Consider the following 15,328-nt stretch of genomic DNA (forward strand, 5'->3'; position numbering starts at 1 on the left):
ATTTACAACCAACGAACACAGTCATCTTCTATGGCAAAAGTGGTTTCTGGGAGTGCAAAGTCAGAACAATCCACCTGAACCACTGAAAGGTGACGGGAAGACCCTAGCTGTGGTCATGCCCTCCTGGTCCACTACTAGTGATCCTCACCCTCCACGCAAGAGGATGCCTTTTATTGTGCTATGAATTTTGAAGAAAACTCTTGAAACAAACTCTGGCATACTGCTCCCTTCAGTATCAGACACTGTGTATCCTGCCTTGGGCTGGCCACTGCATATTGTGTGTCTTGCATTGGCAACAGGCTTATTAGTTACTTTTCTACAGCTGTCATAAAATACCATGACCAAAAAGCAACATAAAGAGGCTGGTTTATTCTCACCCACAGTTCCAGAGCGCTAGAGTCTATAATGTCAGGGAAGGCATGGCATGACAGCCGGAAGCCATATGACCACACTTCCACCCACAACAGGAAGCAGAGAGAGCAAACAGGAAGTAGGGGAGGCTACCTACCGTCAAAGTCCTACTCCCAGTGAGGTGTATTTATCCCATCAATGCTGAAACTCCCCCAATGCCATAAACTCCCCCAAAGTCATTTCCATCTTTTTGTATTTGAATACATGTTCAAACATATGAGTCTGTGGGGACATGTGTGTTTTAAACCACTACAAATGATGACTGCATGTTTGGGTCTACTGTGTCCAAGACATTAAGAAAAGAATATTCAGAGATGCTAAACAGTGTCACTTAAGGTCACATAAACAGGTAGAAACTGAACTAAAGTCGACAAAATTTCTACACCTTTCCCTGGGTCACACCCACTTATTGGAAAAGGTTTTTGTCTCTTGAAAGGCTAGTTGGTTCTGGTTCTCCTTTCTCTGAACCGTAGCTTCCAAGCATCTCAGTTAGGCCCATGATCCGTGAGGTCTATGAAATCTCTCGTCCTCTGTAGTCCTAGGATCTGCAAAAGTGAGTCTTCTATTGCTTCTTCTTCCGATCTTGGGTCAGTTCTCAGGCTACAATTATTGTTGTCATACAGAAGTAAGAGTGACTGGATTCATGAAAACGGAATGTGTTCTTTCATTGGCCACTTAAAAATTACGGGATTTATTTGCTGTGTGTGAGCACCTGTGCCACAGCATGCGCATGGAGGTCATAGAGCAACATTTAGGAGCCAGTGCTCTCCTTTCACCGTGAAAGACCTGGAGAGCGAGCGGAGGTCATAGGGTTCAGCACACACCTCTGCCTGCTAAGCATTTGTTGTTATTGTGTAATGCTTGTAAATAATCAGCTTGTTTAGACATAGCGATACCACTTTACAAAGAATCTCGGCTGACCTCTCCGGGAGTGGTCGGGCCCTGAGGCTCACGTGACTCCAGAGTGCTGTGTCAGCCATGGTCAGGTGACTTCTGCTTTTTTTTTTTTTTTGCTGTTCTTGCTAAGGGTGTCTCAAGGGGAATTATCTAAATTTATGCTAGAAATTTGACATAGCATTGTCTTAAAAAGACACTTAAATGCTACTTTTGTTTTCGAAGCTTAAGCAATTCCTGCTAGAATAATTATAATCAAAGCACATCAAATGTTCTCTCAACTTTCAGTTTGTACATATTCTCAAGTAGTTCATCTTCATTTGCCCCCACCATGGATTCCCACACTCAGCAGAAAGGCACTCCATTCTCACAGTAACTTTTATATTTATCATTCCAACTGAACTTCCAGTCCCAGACTTTTTTTTTTTTTTAACAAAGATGTCAATCAAGCTCCAGAAAAGTGATCAAGGAATAAGAAACTTGCCTGGGAAGTCAGTCTTGACCCTGTGTGTCACCTTCAGACTTCAGAGCTTCCAAACAGCTCTTCACAGTAAAAGCATTGCTTCTAATGAGCCCAATGGTGAGAAAGAATAATAGAGATTCTAAAATGTAAATTATTTCAGCCTTAAGTGTTAAAAGAAGGGTGCAATACAAACAGAAAAACACATTTCCCACCTTTGAAATCAAATGCTTTTTACATTTTAATGAATTTGACTCAATTTAATAGTTTGTTATTATTAATATGCAAATATGCAGCAGAAACTCAATAACGAAGTCATGTGATCTACAATTGCTCATTAGCAAACAGCTGAGCTAGCAGGTCCCTTTATCCTGGACTCTCTCACACACACACACTTTATGTATAAAAAAGCACAGGGGACCCCATCCTGGGGAGGGCAGCTTCCACATGAATTTAGATGTGGGATCTCTAGTGACTTTGAATTTTAGAGGTATTATTTTACAACTGATGCAGCCAATATGTATCAGTTGTATATCCAACATGGAACATTCCATGTTTCCCAGCATCTCACAACTCCCTGCACACAGCCCCTCTCTCTTTTCCTTCTATCTCAGACACAGCCCAACCTTGCCCCTGCCTGACAAACACTTCTTGTGGGCAGCTTCTTCATATATAGAATCGTTTCCCTCCATGTCTATCTTGTTTGTTTGTTTTTTAAGTTTTATTTATTTATTCAGATTACAACTCAATTGTTATGCCATCACTTGTACCCTCCCATTCCTCCCTCCCTCCCGCTTTCACTCTATTCCCCTCCCCTAGGTCTGTGACTGAGAGGGACTTCCTCCCCCACTATATGGCCATAGGCTCATCTTGGTAGCCTGTTTGTTCTTATTTTGAGTGCCACCAGGCCTCCCCACCAAGGGGAGGTGGTCAAATATGGAGCCCCAGACTTCATGTCCAAGTCAGTCTCTGCTCTCCACATAACTGTGGAGAATGTCCTGTCCATTGGGTAGATCAGAGTACAGGTCCAATGTTTATTATTGTATTGTCTTTGGTTAAGTGCAATAGTTTGAGCAGACCCCCCCTGGGCCTTGATGCACCAATGTTCTTCTTCACGATGTTCTTCTTATAGGTTTCTAGGACCCTCTGGATCCTTCTATTTCCTCATCTCCTATATTTCTTTTATTTAGAGTCTCAGTAGGATGTCCTCACATCTATCCCAGTCTCCTGGTAAGTGAAGACTTTTGTGGGACTTGCCTTTTGGGCTACTGCCCAAGTATAAGTGAGTGTATACCATGTGAGTCTTTCTGCTTCTGGGTTAACTCACTCAGTATGATCATTTCTAGTCCCATCCACTTGTCCACAAATTTTGGGATTTCCTTGTTTTTAATAGCTGAGTAGTGTTCCATAGTGTAAATATACCACAGTTTCTTTATCCATTCTTCAACTGAGGGACATTTAGGCTGTTTCCAGGTTCTGGCTATTATGAATAAGGCTGCTATGAACATGGTTGAGCATATGTCCTTGTTGTGTGGTGGAGCATTTTCTGAGTATATTCCAGGGAGTGGAATAACTGGGTCTTAAGGAAGCCCTATTTCCAGTTTTCTGAGAAAGCACAAGATAGATTTCCAAAGTGGTTTTACAAGTGTGCATGGTGACAAATATGGGTCAAATTGCATTTTTTTTACATGTAGACATCCAGTTAGACCAGCACCATTTGGTGAGTATGCTATCCTTTTTCCAATGAATAGATTTGGCTTCTTTGTCAAAAATCAAGTGACCATGTGTGTGTGGATTCATTTCTGGGTCTTCAATTGGACCCATATTTGTCACCATGCACAAAACTCAAGTATAAGTGGATTAAATACCTCAACATATAACCAGAGACACTAATTCAGTTAGAAGAAAAAAGGGGGAAGATCCTGGAACACATCGACACAGGAGACAACTTCCTGAACAGAACACCAACAGCCCAGGACTTAAGGTCAACAAGTAATAAATGGGACCTCATGAGGCTGAGAAGCTTTCTGTAAGGCAGGAAATACTGTCAACAGAACAAATCAACAGCCTACAGACTGTGAAAATATCTTCACCAAACATACATATGACAAAGGTCTACTATCCAAAATATATAAGGAACTTAAGAAATTAAACACCACCAAACCAAATAACACAATTGAGAAATGAGGCTCAGAACTGAACAAAAAATTCTCAACAGAGGAATATTGAATGCCTGAGAAACACTTAAAGAAATGCTCAACATCTTTAGTCATCAGAGAAATGCAAATCAAAATGACTCTGAGATTCCATCTTACACCCATTAGAATGGCTAAGATCAAAAATTCAAGTGACATCACGTGCTGGCGAGGATGTGGAGAGAGAGGAACACTCCTCCATTTCTGTCTTAAAAGCACCGTTCTTCTCTCAAGAAAAATCCCATATCAGTTTCCCCTTTCTATGTTTCTCAGAGAGGTCCTCAAAGAAGCCTTTTCATGCCCTCTAGGATGTCACCCTGGATTTACCTGTACACACCAGGGTGTCACCCTAGACTCACCTGTGCATACCAGGATGTCACCTTGAATTCATCTGTGCACACCAGGTTGTCACCCTGGCTTCATCTGTGCACACTACGGTGTCACCTTGGATTTACCTGTGCACACCAGGGTGTCACCCTGGATTCACCTGTGCATACCAGGGTGTTACCCTGGACTCACCTGTACACATCAGGGTGTCATCCTGGATTCACCTGTGCACACCAGGGTGTTATCCTGGACTCACCTGTGCACACCACAGTGTCACCCTGGATTCACCTGTGCACACCAGGGTGTCACCCTGGATTCACTTGTGCACAGGATTGTACCTAGAAGCAAGATTCAGGGACACTGATATCTTCCTGATTCTGGGTTCATCTGTCTTAGATTCTAACATGTTATTTCATATGGTGAATGTGTTTTCTTATAATTAAATGATTCACTTTTTATTTGTGCTTTTCATATGGAAAGAAAATGAGAAAATGAAAACTGATATTCTTCTCAAGCTAGAGTGTTAGGCACAATAAACTAAACCACTTCCATACATTTTGTTCCTAGTAGAAATAAACAAAATATTTCTGGAAACCATTTGCAAGAGACCGTGGTTCTGGCAACTCTCAGGAGTGTGGGTTGATTAGTGGACAGGGTGGGCATCAGGGCCACAGAGACCTGGGGCAGCAGGGCATGCTTCCAGTGACCTACATCCTATGTCACAAGGGACACCTTCAGTGAAATGAATATTTGAAGTGCCATGCCCATGCCCTGGTGCTCAGGAAGAGAGGCTTTCTCACAGGCCTACTTGTTCCAACTGTGCTAGTTTTATGATAACATGAAAGAAGGATTTTCAATCCCAGCTGGGATGTGTGAGAAGGCATCAGGTAGGCTTGCTAAAGGTCAAACCACAGACTGCTCTAGGAGTCAGTACCTGCTAGCCACAACATCTCCCTAGTGCAGCACTTGGTTGACCTCTCAGAACAGACTTGAAATTGCCTCTAAGAACAGATTTTATGGACATTCCTTGTGAAACCTCTCCCATTCTGACCTGGTCGGGTGTGGCATGGAACTGCCCTGGTTGCATACGCCTGAACGTCGATTCCCTGAATAAACAAGGAGGCACTTCACCTCCCTTTTTCCATCTTTTCTTTGGCTAACAGTAGCTAGGACATTTTCCTTCAGAAATAGGGTGAGAACTCAGCTGAACTTGCACTGAGCCAAGAGTAGTGAACTGGCGTGGGGTCTGGAAGGATGGCTGTGGCTTTCCTTTGTTCTTCAGAGTCCAAGTCAGAATGAACAGGGGTGAACAGTGATTTTCCAGAATGTGGTTAGACCCAGGAAGTTACTTAGTTGACGTAAAGCCTTATGATATCCTCTGTGCATCCCCCACATACAGCTACACCTGAATCTTCCCATGGCTCATTACATTTGATCCCTGGTACTCTTCTAACACAAGAGAGATGCTCTTCAGAACATATTTTTTTTACTCACATTATGGAGCATGAGAGCACAGACACTGGAATCCTACACAGTGTAAGTCTGTGAAAAAATCTCCATATCTTGAACATGGGATTAATCATCTTTGATTTCTATATGGAACAAATCCAAAATTAAAGCATTAAATGAAGTATCAAGGCCAACAATGATTGACAAGTGAAGCGCCTGCTTGAGATTTTATTACACTCTATGTGGATCATTCTGCCCCAGAATTGTCATCCAAGCATGTGGTTGTTTGAGTAGCGAGACAGATGCAACCTTGAGCTGAAACTGTTGGACATGTGAGTGACCAGGTGTGTTTCACTCACCAGAAAGGGTGAGTAAGCACTACAAAAATGCAAAAACCACAAACAAACAAACAACAAAACCCACAGAGGTCATGGCCAGCACCAAGCCTGAACTGCAAGGCTCCCTGGGAGATGCTGTTTCAGCCCTGATGTCTGCTAGGGATGAGCAAGTGAGTGAAGAGAAGAACAACCCTGCCTTGAATGAACAATCAATTGTGAACCACGGAGTCACCCCCAGGCAGTCAGTAGGGAGTGGGAAACAGATATAAACAGACGGATAGCTACTGTCATCTCCACAGGGCAAAAATGAGAGACATGCTATTTTTCTATTTCTTCCCTTTCTTTTTTCTCCTTCAGAAAACTAGTCTTCCATGATAGAGAACACACATGTACGCACAGATAGCCATGCACATTCCTACTGCCACATGAAAAGATAACCAAGCATGTGCACGTGAACACACACACACACACACACACACACACACACACACACACACACAGCTTATGCCTCTTTCTCTATTTAAAAGGCCCAAAAGAATGCTAACTTGTGAGCACGAAAAAGTGTTGAGTACATGTTAGAGAGATGGCTCAGTGGTTAAGAATGCTTACTGCTCTTTCAGAGGATCTGAGTTCAGTTCCACAGCCAGTTGTAATATTAGTTCCAGGATTTCAAGGCTCTCTGTGGGCCTCCATATTACCTATCTGCCTGTGGTGCGCGTGAACACACACACACACACACACACACACACACACACACACACACACACTACTCTTATATAAATGCACAACTGATTAATTTTCAAGTTGAAAGTTGTGTATAAAAGGAGAGATTTTAGGAAGCCATATTTGCTGGGCCCATTTTGTTTTTTAGGCCACCTACTGATTTAGCCAAAGATATATATATATGGAAAATAAAAAAATAAATAAGTAAATATATGGAAAATAAAACAAGCTTAAAATTACTTTCTTAACACATTTGTCTTCATATAAATAACATAAGAAGGTACTAGGAGCCTGTGGTTTAAACGTGACACGAAAGAATCTACAACAGCCATGAGCACATCACCCCACACTAAAGCTGTTAGAAATGCCAGGAGTGTTGCATGAAAACACTACTACTCTTCAGTGCAAGATTGTATTTAGAAAAATCTGAAAATAGCAAATGGACTAATGCTCCATGGAAAAACAGAACATCTCCAAGGAGGACATCTCCTCACCACACTTGTCAGTGCATTGGAAGTCATGTCCAAGAGGATGTGCGTGATTCACTTCAATGGGAAGAGGCTCCCTGGTCCTGTCGAAGGTAGAATCCTCAGTAGATAAAATCCACGAGAGTGAGGTACAGAACTCCTGTGCAGGCTCCAGGGGATGTCTGCTTGCAGGAGTCACATCCAGCCTCCCACGTGCTCGTTCTGCCTGTGATGGGGAGGCGTCCTTGCCTCAGAGCTAAAGATAGAACTGCTTTGTGCCCCAGATACTCTAGTTTCCTAAAACTGGTTACACCAAGAAGGCTTAGGGACCTCCGCGCAGAGTGTGCACACGGTAGCACACGCTGCTTGGCACCATTGCTCTTGTTGTCACTGTTGTTTGTGTCTTTCAAAATAGAGATTAAGTTTGTACACAGTGGCATTGCATCAGCTGAAACAAGTGCTCCCTGTGATGTCATTTAGGGAAGAGAACTGTGTGAAGGGACACATGTGACCAGTGTTTCTTCTCTGACAACATGTTGTCCCTGTGTGTACATGTCTAATCATAAGTGGTCTGTATAAAACCCATTGAGAATTAATCCTAGAGCACAGGGTAATTTCCACTTCAAGGGGAAAGAAGCTATCCTGAGCCAGGACAACAGCACCAAGTGCAGACTTCAAGTGCATCAGCAGGAAAGGAACAGCTTGGAGAGAGGTGTCTGATACAACAACCACAGCAGAGAATTCAGCATTTACATTGTCCTTGATGGATGTGCGTGTAGACAACATCTCAGGTACCGAAGAGGAGAATATGTCACAGACCAGGGAACACAGATTCCCTCAAGCATCCAGAAGTTCAGAGCCTCTGGAACAAACACCCCCGCATCACCGGTTAGGTCAAAGTCTTGGAGGGAGGTGATTTCCACCTCCTGATCCAGGTTGATGCAGAAAGCCCGAACAATTGAAGAAGAAGAGCAGATGTAGCCCTGCCCAACTGTCTGCAGATAGAAAAGATTCATCTGTGAGCAGAGAGGAGGCAGGACATGAAGATACAGATTCTGTACAGAATGCTGTCCAGGCTTCTAAGAGAGAGGCAAGCAGGACTGCCTCACTTCAGAGGAAGATAAGACTTGAAGCTGTTCCTGAGAGTTGCTTTTTGATATTATGGTGCTTTTAAAGATACATTTGTTTATGGATCTGATGCGATCTAGATTTCTAATATTTTCAAGACTGCGCCGTCTTTGCTAGAGTGGCTCTTTTAATTTGCATTTAAGCACAGTTTATTCTTTGCAGTAAATTAAGCTGATAAAACCTGGGAAGTAAGTCTAATGAAAAGGTTAACACTTTTTGTATAGTTAAAAAAGTGTGTGTGTGTGTGTGGTCTTATTATTCCTTTTATTTTTTTCCTTTGACACTTGAGGGCAATTTATTAGCATTTATAAGAAAATATACCAGGCAGAAATGCTATAAATCTTCATAGCTGCCTGAAAGAGGAAAGTGGAGAAGAAAAATGAAGCCATGCCATTTGGGATAAGGCAACTTGAGGTCTGCCACAAGATGGCAGGTGGCAACCTAGAGGGAGGGGAGCATCTCTCTAAAGTATCCGCATATGTGATTTTGCATGTAATTTTCTGTAACTAAGAGTTAGTGGCAGGTTCTATGAAAACAGGCATTAATAGGACAAGTCATGCTAGAAAAGTACACCAGGATGGTTTCCAAATTCTTCTGGTGTTGAGCAAGAAAAGCTGTGTAAATAAATAAGTAAACAAACAAACAAACAAGCAAACAAACAAACCTATAGCACAATAAAGTTATCTCTACACAGTCCTCCGACTCTGTACATAAGAGGTTCTTGTGAAGGAAAAGACAAAGGCATATATATACCTGTGGACATCATGGGAGTCAGGAGTGGGGACTCATGGTCTGTGGGCGTGACAGGGTTCCACGTGGTGTCTTTGAAGTTCTGTGACCTCTTCTGGTTTATTCTACTCTCATATCTAATATCTACTCTACATATGCCTCCACTGTGATCATGACAGAAATAACCACAATGGAAGAAAAGCTGAAATGTGTCCATTTGCCTCTGAAAAATAGGCAGTTAATGAACCAGAGATTGGAGCTTCAAATCTGTATCCTCCAACATACTCCTTAAACAAGATCCTTTCCCATAAACCACAATTATTAATCTTCCTCAATTGGTATAAGTTAGATTTATGTTATGTTTAATGTTATGATAGCTTTTAAATTGCCTCCAGTATTTAGGCTGTCTTCATCCTTTTGAAAGAATACAATCCTGGAAGATGCAAGGGAGCCTTAGCTGGAAAGCATTTTAACTTGAAAGGCCAAGGTGCCATGAACAAAGTTCTGACAAAAGCATCTGCGCCTCCAGATCCTGTGAGGAAACAGTCTGTGTGCTTAGTCCATGCAACCATTTCATATCTGTCAGGAATATGCCTGGGGTGGGGGGCTTTTGTGGGGAAGACACTGTGAGGACTATGGAGCTCATATCTAAGGCAGAACAGCATTCTCACTACACACGTTATCAGCTACGAAAATGAATTCCTGAGCCAGGCTTTATCTCCTCCAAGGGGGATCTGTGAGACCACCATAGGCAATAATTGTTGGAAATAATTTAGGTAAGGTCTTGCCTAGAGACAAAACAGAGGGCTGATAACCACTTCACATCCCTCCAATTTCTCCCCATTTTGTAATTTAAATTCACAAGCTCTACTGGCAGACTCATCAGCTGGTCAAATAATGAATCTATTTTTTATCTTGTCATGCCCTGTGCTAATGTAAGCCCAGCTCTCTTTTATGGAAATGAGAGCCGGGTGTTGGATCCAGCTGCACCGGGCAGCAGTGGAAGGCAGTCCGGATGTAGAGTGACAGAAAACTTCAATTGACAAGACCTCACTGCAAGTCCCACCTTCCAGGTACCGCACAGTATTCCATACGTACATTCAGGGCATTTGTTTCTGAGTGCTCAGGTGAAGTGGGATCCTGGCCAGCACGGGGAATGCTGATTTAAATTAATTAATGTGCTATGTGGAGGGCAAAGTCACTGCCAGACGTGAGTAAGAGATCAGGGGATTTCAGAGATGAATGAGAGAGCCATACAGAAGATGAGAACTCTGAAGACATCAATATGTTAAAACAACAAAAACTAAACTCCTGGGTTCACAGGACCTTGGCATCTTCACAACAGAAGTAACCTAAGGCTGATGTTAGAAACAGCAATGTGGAAAGCATGACCCAGGTTGTATGTAGGCCGGAAGAGGAGATGGTAGCACACAGGATTGTTTTTGTGTGTGTGTGTGTGTGTGTGTGTGTGTGTGTTTGTTTTTTTTTATTAATTTTTATTTTTTTAAATTAATTTATTCATATTACATCTCAGTTGTTAGCCCATCCCATGTATCCTCCCATTCCTCCCTTCCTCCCACTTCCCCCCTACTCCCCTCCCCTCCCCTATGTCTGTGTCTGAGGGGGACCTCCTCCTCCTATCAAGTCTCTCCTTGGTGACCTATTATCTTTCCTCTGAGTGCCACCAGGCATCTCCATCCAAGGGACATGTTCAAATATGGGGCCCAGAGTTTGTGTGGAAGTTAGATCTCCTTCTCCGCTCACCAGTGGAGAATGTCCTGTCCATCGGCTAGTCTGGGTAGGGGTTCGAGGTTTACTGACTATTTTTTCCTTGGCTGTTGCCATAGTTTGCGGAGGACCCCAGGGCCCAGACTCACCTGTAGTTTTCCAGGACCCGCTGGATCCTTCTACTTCCTCTTTCTCCCAGGATTGTTTTTAACCTATAAGTGTCTTCATGTTTCTTGGAGATTTTCAGACTTGAAAATTAACTCTAGTTTTAATGTAATGTAGATTTTTGAAGCATGATTTATTTGTTCATTTTTAAGTGTGTGTGTGTGTGTGTGTGTGTGTGTATCTTAGGAGACCATCCATACTAACTAGGTCTTCCTGGATCTAAAGCTGTCATGACAGTAATGCGACACAGATTGGGTGCTGGGTACTGAACTTAGGTCCTCTGCAAGAGCAAGAATTCTTTACACTGCCTAGCCATCTCTCTGGCTAATATAAATGTCCTTTTCAAGGGTTGATAGTATGACATTCCTCCTTTACCACAGAGATTTTCTTAAGTCATTGCTATATACACTTAGCTTATTTGTAGAGCAGCAGTGAACAAGCAGAGTGAACTAGGGAAGTGGACACACATCTCAGTTGCATTTGCACAGTTTCACCACTGATTCACCCAACAGACCTTAAGACACTTTTCCACAATGACAGTAAAGGCTCAACTATGAAAAGGTCAAAACTCTATAAAAACCCAGAATCCTTCTCCTCCATCAATTTATAGCTTCACCGATTCCTTTACTAGTTAGCCAGTAGCTACAGAAAAACTCATGCCGTACATTTTCTTTTCTAACTTCTTTTATTCAGAGTGCAGAAGGCCATGGCCTCAGCTTAGACAACGATTAGGATGCCTTGGAAGCACACATAGCTTGCATCAAGGATGACAAGACATTCATACTGCACAGAGGGGAGCAGTGAACAGGGTGGAACAAAATCTCTCTGGCAGGGGTGTCATTGGATTCTTTGGATAAGAAAGGAGGCCAGAAGGAAATGGAGCATATAAAATAAGAGCTTTGACAACAGAAGGCTCTGCCCAATCTCTAAGACCAACCTGCTGCTCTCCAGTCCTTGCTTAGGCTCCCAGTTAATTCTCGAGCCTCAGCCTTGTTGCTCAGTAGGGTCTCAGTTGGTTAAACATAGGATGTTAAAAATTGTACTTTCCCACTTCTAGACTCTCAAGGGTTTGGTGGCTAATTGCACTGCCCTGTGTTTGGTCTCAATTACGAGCACATTTTCTAAGATTCAATGGGAAGCTCAAATGGCGAGACTTCTAGTCTGGGAGGATCTACTCTGTGCTTTTTATTTTAAGCTGATGGATCTCAAAATTGTCATAATTATCCTATTTTCCTGAAAATTAGGTATTCATCTTCACAAATCCATATTCTAAAGCAACCTAAAAGGTAAATTTTGGAAAAGAAACATGAGTGAATGCAGACATCTTATTTCCAATACATTGTTGCCTAGGTAACAAGGCCTATCTAAGCATTCTGAATTGGAAGGCTCTGCTCATCTATATTTGGGCATCAAATCTGCAAGGAAGGCAAGTTTCCATGGTGCTTGTAATTACATAACTGTTTCCCAGTATTTTGGGGGAGGAAGTTGTATGTCATGTGGGTATATTTCAGGCTCCAATATATTAACCAATCAATCATATCACCAGGTGAGAGTTTCCCCACATTAACTTCTGAGATACACATTCGCTGCTATTGTTACAAATAATTTAGTGTTAAGGTCTTGAACTCAAAGTGGAGGGGGAGGGATTGGATACAAGGATGGATACAGAACGTTAGGGAGTTACACTGTCAGCAGCCAAGACTAGTGCTCACATATTAGTGATGCAGCCTCTCCCTGGAGAAACACAGGATCTGCTTCCTATTGTGTTTGGGGGAGAAATGATCAGTTCTTGACAGTTGTGTTTACTTAGAAAAATTTGAACGCATTAAAAAAAACATGTGAAGACCTGTAAGTCTTCTAGTGGTCAATTTAGAAGCAATATCATGTTGTTTGGGCAGTTGGAAACAGAGACAGCTTTATCAGTGAGGTGTCTACCGAATTCACACCATTAAGGGTGGATTAATGATGAGCAAGGATGTTGCACAGGACATCTAAATCTATTTAAAGACCAGATATGAATACACAAAAGGATACTTTATCCACAAGCCGGGTGCATATTAACATTATGGCTTTCCAGTGTCTATTTCTTTGTCTATTCGTTATCTTCACTTTATATGCATTCTAGGCTTAATACAGATGGGTTGGCATACATCACCGTGCCCACCCTACAGAGGGATCCCCTTTCTACTACAGGCATTTAGAAGTTGGTCTCAAGGTGCAGACTTTCTGAGCATCTTGGAGACTCTGTAAATCTCTGCAACACTTTCTGTGTTCCTATGGGGACCACAAGTGATAAAGGGTAGGGGTCAGAAGTAAAGCAGTTCCTTACACAATTATTCTCAGTCCCCTCATGCGAACACTGGTGATGGTGTGTGTGTGTGTGTGTGTGTGTGTGTGTGTGTGTGTGTGTGTGAACTACAAGCCATATAAAATCTATAGCACATTTATATGCACTATACATAGGCATACAAATTCTTGTATCTGTAGCTACTATTCATGCAGGCATTATAAAAAGGTGTAATCCCTTTCTGAAATGTTCAAAACTATTTTTTTTTTGTAATCTGAACAGCATGTGTTAAATGGCAGAAAATAAATATGCCAGAAAAAGCATAGGACTTTTTAGCAGGTACAGTCCAAAGCCGGAGCTGATATTTTTAGAGCCGTTTAACAATGAAAAAAATGTTTTCAAGTAACCATGTCCTTAGGATGCTATTGAGAAAAGAAGAGTCTATGCATCCAGTCTCCCTCCATTCTTGTTGCACCTGAAATGGCATGTAATCTGTCCGCCCATCAGCACAGCCAGAACTATCCATGGGAGTAGTATTAGCCAGAGAGGAAGAGTCACCTGTACAGGCTCCCAGAGTGCTAGGAGGAAGTGATCTGGAAGAGGCTTGGAACCTATCTGGACCCAAACTCTGCAATCAAACCTAAAAGAAAACCAGCCAGGTGTCCTGTGGAGGCCCCGTGCACAGCACAGAAGGAAAAGACAGGAGGCATGCTCCCTTTTTCTTTTCTGCAGAATCAAGATGAGGTGCCTTACCTTAGTACCTGGGGTCTGGGACTCCAGATGCCAAGCCTACTAGATGTCAACTATCATCCCACTGTGGTCTGTTAGCGCTGACTCTTGCCAATAAATGGTTCTATTTTTGTAAATTCTTTATCGTAGAGAATGCATGGTTCCCAGCCATCATGTGATAATGTTAGGCAACAAAATGCTGTGAGGGTATCAACTTTCAATTCACATTATTCTTATTAGTGCCAACATATTCCCATGTGAATTTAATTTCTCATCCTGGAGTCCTGATTGTTGGAATTTCGAGCTGTGGCCCCTGTACTCAGCTTTAAGTTCTCTGATTTTTGGTCCCGTTACCTAGTAAATACGAATACAAGAACTTCACCTCCCCAGGAAGCCTTGAAATCTTCTTCACAACCATCTGGGTGTCTGTAATATGATTCCAGGAACTTTCACTAAGCCTGGACTGACTAAATTCAAGCATCTTGTGGACTACAGTGATAAAAAAGTCTACTACTAGGGACTTGTAGATCCTAGATACAAATCTGTTAATGCCTGAGAGTGTGGAGCTGGGAACAGGTTGGGACAGCTGCACGAAACTCTACCCATTCCCAGGGCAACAGGCGCCTTCTCTTGCTAACCCTTCGTATTTCCAAGGAAATGTTTCCAAAGGGATTTTCTAATGAATAAAGTTAAGACAAGAAGATAAATTTCAACTTGGGACTGTAGAGTACAGTAAAAGAAAAGCTGCCCACTCTCAGACAGAGGCCTCAGCTTCAGTGTCTACCATTCAGCGAGACGCCTAAGGAGATGAGGCAAGAGTTAGTTCCAACATGGAAAGGCTAAAGTACTTTTTCATTTTTTTTTCACATCTTCAGAAAAAGGAATGTTGAATTCTCCTCTTATAACTAAGTCCAACCAATATCTGCCTGTACCTACTTCATGTTGATAAGTGGGAAAGGTCAGCTACTATGCTGACCTACTAAGTGCCGTGTGTTGGATGGACCAGCACTCTTGGTCATATATGGCATCAGCCAGTGTGAGTCTCCAGGCTCCCTGATGTACACACTGTAATTGTGTAAACAGTCCTTGATGACTATAAAGGCACATAGACACATATTGTAAAGATAGCTGCAATATATTATTGATATTTCAACTATATATGAGGTGTTCATGGCAGGACTAGGTTTTAGAAACATTGTGGTTCAACTAAGTTTGGAATATTGATGTAGCTGAAACACTTCACTATACCATCTTCTGTGGAAAACTCCATAATTATTTTTCTTAAAAAATACAGAAAA

At 42.2% G+C, this 15,328-nt stretch overlaps 1 protein-coding gene across 2 annotated transcripts in view; it reads right to left on the reverse strand.

Moving 5' to 3' along the window:
* Window positions 1-15,328, reverse strand: part of CSMD1 (CUB and Sushi multiple domains 1) — a 1,521,983-nt gene that overhangs the window by 977,379 nt on the left and 529,276 nt on the right. The gene's annotated exons all lie outside the window — the stretch shown is intronic.

This window comes from Acomys minous, assembly GCF_964271855.1.
Source record: "Acomys minous genome assembly, chromosome: 15".
NCBI classification, from domain to species: Eukaryota; Metazoa; Chordata; class Mammalia; order Rodentia; family Muridae; genus Acomys; species Acomys minous.